Raw genomic sequence first — 5,517 nt, 5'->3', positions numbered from 1 at the left:
TATAGAGAAAACATAGATACTATTTAGGTTGCATGCAAACTTAAGGGTTTTAATGTTATTTGTTTACCTAAATCCCATCAACTAACGGGTAAAGGACTTGTTGTGGGCAAAAGTTCCTTTCAGAAGCGTCAAGGATCTTGATAGAGAAACTTTGAGCCGCTCGAGTTATGCATCGGATATCGATTACATGGTTAGCCCATGATATGGATTAGTTATCTTCGGATATGTTAGGATATTGTTGATCGGCCTTAGAGTTCACTAAGATTATTCGAAGGCCTCAAGTAGTATTAGCTAAGGGTGCATTTGATGCGTCGACCGTTCATCCTGTTCTGTAAGGTGTACATCTTGGCCTCTGGGTATGAGTACTCTCGATTGTTTGGTTCTGAAATGGTTGTTCCTAGTAGGTTTCAGTTGGTAGCCATCCTTTTTTATTGGGAGTTCAGATATTGGAGCAACGTTGCTCAGTTTTTCAGGTATAACCGTGTTTACCCAAGTTCAGTTTTGGCAGGTCGCACCGATTGGGTTAATATTGTGATTGATTAGATCAGGGTTTTGGCAATATTTGTAGTTAATTTTGGAGTCCTTTCCGAAATTAAAGGTGTTATTGGACTCTTCTGCATTAGTGGGGATCTGTTCAGCTTCATCAGGGTGTGGGATCTTGTTATTGTTGTTAAAATAGTGTGTCTAAAAGCGGTTGAGGCTCATTATTTTGCTCGTTTAGCTAATAAGTCACCTTTTGGGTAAGGTTACCATTAAGAAGGAATAAAGACGGCCTGAGGAGCATTGTGTTTTCTCCTGGAGAGTATGGAATGATGTTCTTTCAATTTGGAACGAGCGTTCGATTCTCTATCTGTTCTGGTAGTGTGTGGTCATGGTTCGCTTAATGATGCGTCGGTGGCAATGGATTGTGGAAGAGTTGGTTGTCACGGAATGATATGGCTCCTGGATTTTTGGCAAGGTTTTGAGTAGGATGATGGCAGTGTGTCTTTATGCATGTTGAATGTTGGTCGGTAGTATTCATGTTTATGGTTGGGTGAGGGAAATAACGGTGAGGAGCCCTGAGATTCTCATCCCAACGGTTGGATGGTGTTACGACGCGCTATTGGCCATCGCGGATTTCACTTTTGTAAGTAGGGTCGGCAGTTGTATAATGGAAACTCGTTTTTTTGGTCTGATAGACGTATGTCACAGACGGGTGTTTGAGCAGTATAGTGTTTTCACCTGGAGCTAAGTGACCGGAAGGTTAAGTCGGGTAGTGATAGGATGTTGAATTAATGGAAAAGTCATGGTTATATATCAACAGTTATTGTTGGAATTATTTTTAGTGGACTCTTGTTCGTTTTATGATGAGGTTTCATGTGAGTTCTATCCCTGTATTACATATGTCATGGTGGGGTGCATACTAGACTAGCTGAGTGTTAGAAGCTGATGGATGTTATCAGTATTTTAGATTTGCTAATAACTCTAGGACTGCTGATAGTCCTCAGGACTTTTGATAGTCCCAGGGTCGCTGGTGACCCATAGATATTTAGATCGACATAGGGGTAGTGGTGCATTAGTTAGAGTACCAGGAGACCGGTGATGCGGGTGGTTATAAGTCTCTTGGGTGTTTTGGCACGTGACTATGAATCTATGTTATTTTGGGAGCTCGAGTGTCACATGAGTTTTGGTGTTGCCTATGGTTGCTCTCGTGGGAGCATTTGGTTAGTTACGACTTGTCAGGAAGTCATGTGTGTAATTGAGGACCTCGGTCATGGTATGTGAAATTCGGTTGATCAGAACCGTTGTTTTTTTGTTTAGATGAAGGAATTTTAGAGCCAAAGGAATGTGTAGGCTATTTTAGCATGTGATAGTTTATATTTCTCACTTGAGTCTGTATGCAAGGTTGCTGGCATCGACAGTTGATTGAGAATCACATACCCAGTTTTAAGTGAGACGGTGCGGGGTCGGGGTAAACATTGGATGAGTTGATGTTGTGAGCATTTGATTAGCATAGTTAATGTGAGATTGGCCTTGTTACTTAAAAATTAGGTATGATCTAGAAGTCTTCAAATTGTAAATAAAAGTGGGTGCCTCCTGCGATTGATTAGTTGCAGTGTATTGGTGTTCATACTTCTCCGAGTCGTGTGCTTCTTGCTGAGGATTTAGCTTGCAGGCCAATGAGGAGATGTATGTTTGGGGGTATGTCTTATGCGCCTATTTCTGAGATCCTTGTAATGATTGTTGCAGATTCTGGTATGTTGGGTTGTGTTAGATCACACAGAAGGGAGTGGGCTTGGAAAACCCATAAAGGATCCGGGGATGTTTTAAAAGAGATTCGTAAGGGCAAATTTTGAGGACGAATCTAATTTAAGTGGCGGAGAATTGTAACACCTGTTTCCCATAATGGATCAGGTGAGGGCTTGGTGGGATTAAAGATCATATTTTTTGGGAAAAACTAGGTACCACGGCGTGGTGATTGGAGCACCACTGTGTGGCGTATTTTATGCATGATCGTGTGTCTAGTTGGTCGCCACGACGTGGCAAGGGGAAGGCCACGGTGTTGCAGCTGTGGTGGCCCAAGCCCATGATTTTTACGGTTTTCTCCATATTTAAACACCTAATCTCAAGGATTAGGGCATCCTTTTCAGCCTCCAACCCTTTCAAACAAAACCATGGCCTCCTTGGAGTGATTACTGTTGTATAAATGGTGATTCTTGAAGTTTGAAGCTTTGGCTTGCATTTTAGGAAGAAGGAGAGGTGTGATTGCTAGTTGGATGAGTGCATCACTTCATATATTGCACCTGATGCATCTCGTGGGGATTTGGAAGGTATAAAGCTTCCACCTTTTTGGTTCTCTCTTCATAGAAGATTTATTACATTTCTTGGTTCATATTCAAGTTTGGGTTGGTTTGCTGAGATAAAGTTTGAAACATTATAGCTCACCTTGGTCCCTTGGTCACTATATCTTTTGCATCTAAAGTTTGATTGTGTTTTGAGCTTCATGCATGAGATTTTGGTCTTTTGACACTATTTGACCTAGTTTGAGATCTAGACTTGCATTGGACATGCATATCCATAAAGCTATGCTTTTTATGTTGGAATAAATATAAGAAATCCTTCTGGAAGTTTTGGATTTCTGGCTTGGTGATTAAGAGCTTAATGGTTGAGTCAATGCCTTAAGTTGTCATTAAGGACCTAGGTTTAGAGATCTAGACTCATTGGGATGTCTTAATGAGTAAATTTGGAAACTTTATCCATCAAGACCTTTGGAGGGATTAGATCTGAGCTTTGGAGCTCTTGAGGTTGAAGGAAAACAGCTCAATCCATTAAGATGCTGAGACCCAGTTCCCACAACGTGGCAAATGGAAAATGGGAGGCCACGACGTGACGACCTTCATAAGTGGACTTTGACCGTTGACCGTTGAGTTTTTGACCAATTAAATTTGGGCAAATTTGATGAGGTATTAAGCTATAATCTTAGATTTAGCTTGTGATTGGTTTAGAAGGTTCATGTAGCTAGTTCTGTGGGGCTATGAGTAGGGGATTCAGCTCTTCATTCAGGTAAGTCTCCTCACTGTACTCGTGGGTCAAAGGCACCAATGTCGTCCCACTAGATTGTCTTATGTATGATGTTAGTTGTCTGTGTGACTCTTACATGTGTATGTATGATGGGTTGGGCTTGATTATATAGGTTGTGCCCGATTCTATGATTAATTGGACACATTCGTATGTGTTAAATTGTTTTGTGATTTTAGGACTTGGGGACTGCGAGACAGTACTTGGGACGAGTATGAGTAGGTGTGAATAGTAGTAGAGATCTATACTACTGGAAGCATAGGACTCACACTTGGATCAGGGAAAGTCACAAGGTTACCAAGGAACTCGTAATTGATTCCGTCTTATTCTAGTCTGTCGTTACCATCGTTTCGGTAATGACTAAGAAGATGATTGTTATTCCGACCCTAGTGGTCATATCGAATTGAGTCCGACTACGATGAGTTTGTTATGTGGTTCAGAGAACCAAGTTCGATGTAGCAGTTGACTTAAGCTGAATTGAAGTAAAGGCTGATCAAAGCGATCAATAGAAGTATCGCGTTCGTTGTTAAAGAAGTTGGGTTAGGTTGTATTCTGACCCAAAGGGATGAAGTGATAGCGTATGCATTGAGGCAACGGCACTGGCTAGAGTTACTCAAGGACTACGACCGTGAGATACTTTACCACCCTGGTAAAGCAAGTGTTGTTGCTAATGCTCTCAGTCGGAAGGTGAATCTTGAAAGGAAGAGGCCAAGAGCGTTGAGAATTGAAGTTGTCTCTACAAATGGGAAGTATAAAAGAAAGCTCAGGAGGAAGCTTTAGAGAAAAAATGACCGAAAGGAGGAACGTTTGGGATAAAACGTTGGTGTTTGATACAAACGGTCAAAGACTGAAGGTATTCAAAGGTAGGATTTGGGTACTTAAGATGGGAGGAGTAAGAGGTCTTCTGATGGAAGAAGCTCACAAAACCATGTACTTGATTCATCCCGGCAGTGCGAAAATGTATAGGGATCTAAAACCCTATTACTGGTGGCCGATGGTGAAGCTCGATGTTGCTAAGTATTTGGCTGAGTGTGTAACTTGTGCTAGGGTTAAGGCACAATATCAGAAACCATATGGGAGTTTAGATCCTTTACCTGTACCCATGGGTAAATGGGAAGGTATCACTATGGATTTTGTGACTAAACTGCCCAGAACAAGGAACGGTCACGAAATGATTCGGGTGGTCGTTGATCGCTTCACTAAGAGTGCGCATTTCATAGCAGCCAACGAGAAATGGTCTATGGATAAACTTGCAAATTCTTATGTGAAGGAAAAGTGTGAGGCTTCACGGTGTTTTGTTAACGATTGAATCCGATCGTGACAGCAGTTTTACCTCAAGGTTTTGGAGGAGTCTATAAGAGGAATTGGGTACCAAGTTGTGTTTGAATACAGCTTACCATCCACAAACCGATGGTCAGAGCGAACGAACAATTCAGACATTGGAGGATATGCTGAGAGCATGTACCCTGGAATTCCAAGGTAACTGGGGTAAACACTTACCTCTAGTAGAATTTTCCTATAGTAATAGTTTCCACTCAAGCATCAAGATGGCACCTTATCACGCTTTGTATGGGGAAAAGTGTCGAATGCTATCATGTTGGCTGGAAGTTGGGGAAAAGCAGTTTATGGGACTTGAAATAGTCCATCAGACTGCTGAAAAGTTGAAAGTGATTAGGGAAAGGAGGTTAGCTGCTCAAAAGAGCTATGCTAACAAGAAAAGACAACCGATATCATTTGAAGTTGGAGATTCGGTTTTACTTAAAGTCTCGCCGTGCAAGGGACTTATAAGATTTGGTAAGAGGGGAAAATTGAGTCCAAGGTTTATTGGATAATTTAAAGTTCTTCAGAGAATCGGGAATCAAGCTTACAAGCTATAATTACCGGAAGAACTGGAGGGTCATAACACCTTTCGTGTGTGTTATTTAAGAAAATTTACGGAGATGTGCCCGACATAATTCC

This window comes from Lactuca virosa, chromosome 6, assembly GCF_052849685.1.
Source record: "Lactuca virosa cultivar CGN04683 chromosome 6, Lactuca_virosa_CGN04683_v6, whole genome shotgun sequence".
NCBI classification, from domain to species: domain Eukaryota; kingdom Viridiplantae; phylum Streptophyta; class Magnoliopsida; order Asterales; family Asteraceae; genus Lactuca; species Lactuca virosa.
Note: the sequence above shows the minus strand (reverse complement) of the source record.